The sequence below is a fragment of the Juglans regia genome, unplaced genomic scaffold (genome assembly GCF_001411555.2).
Source record: "Juglans regia cultivar Chandler unplaced genomic scaffold, Walnut 2.0 Scaffold_1615, whole genome shotgun sequence".
NCBI lineage: Eukaryota > Viridiplantae > Streptophyta > Magnoliopsida > Fagales > Juglandaceae > Juglans > Juglans regia.
In genome coordinates, this window is record NW_023346777.1 from 1 (window position 1) to 227 (window position 227).

The 227-nt window shown below is 48.5% G+C and overlaps 1 non-coding gene across 1 annotated transcript; it reads right to left on the minus strand.

The window, feature by feature from the left end:
* Positions 1–23: 23 nt before the first annotated feature.
* LOC118345173 lies at positions 24–142 on the minus strand. Its single transcript, XR_004798794.1, has one exon. It is a non-coding gene; the product is annotated as a 5S ribosomal RNA (ribosomal RNA).
* Positions 143–227: the final 85 nt, after the last annotated feature.

Sequence of the window (227 nt, forward strand, 5' to 3'; positions counted from 1 at the left end):
CAAGGCGGAAAAAACAAAAACGAGGGGTGCAACACGAGGACTTCCCAGGAGGTCACCCATCCTAGTACTACTCTCGCCCAAGCACGCTTAACTGCGGAGTTCTGATGGGATCCGGTGCATTAGTGCTCGTATGATCGCACCCATCAAACTAATTACTTAAAATTCATATAATCCTTGAGCGACATACTAGCGTCCTTCCGATCCCAATCCAAACGGAGATCTGATCC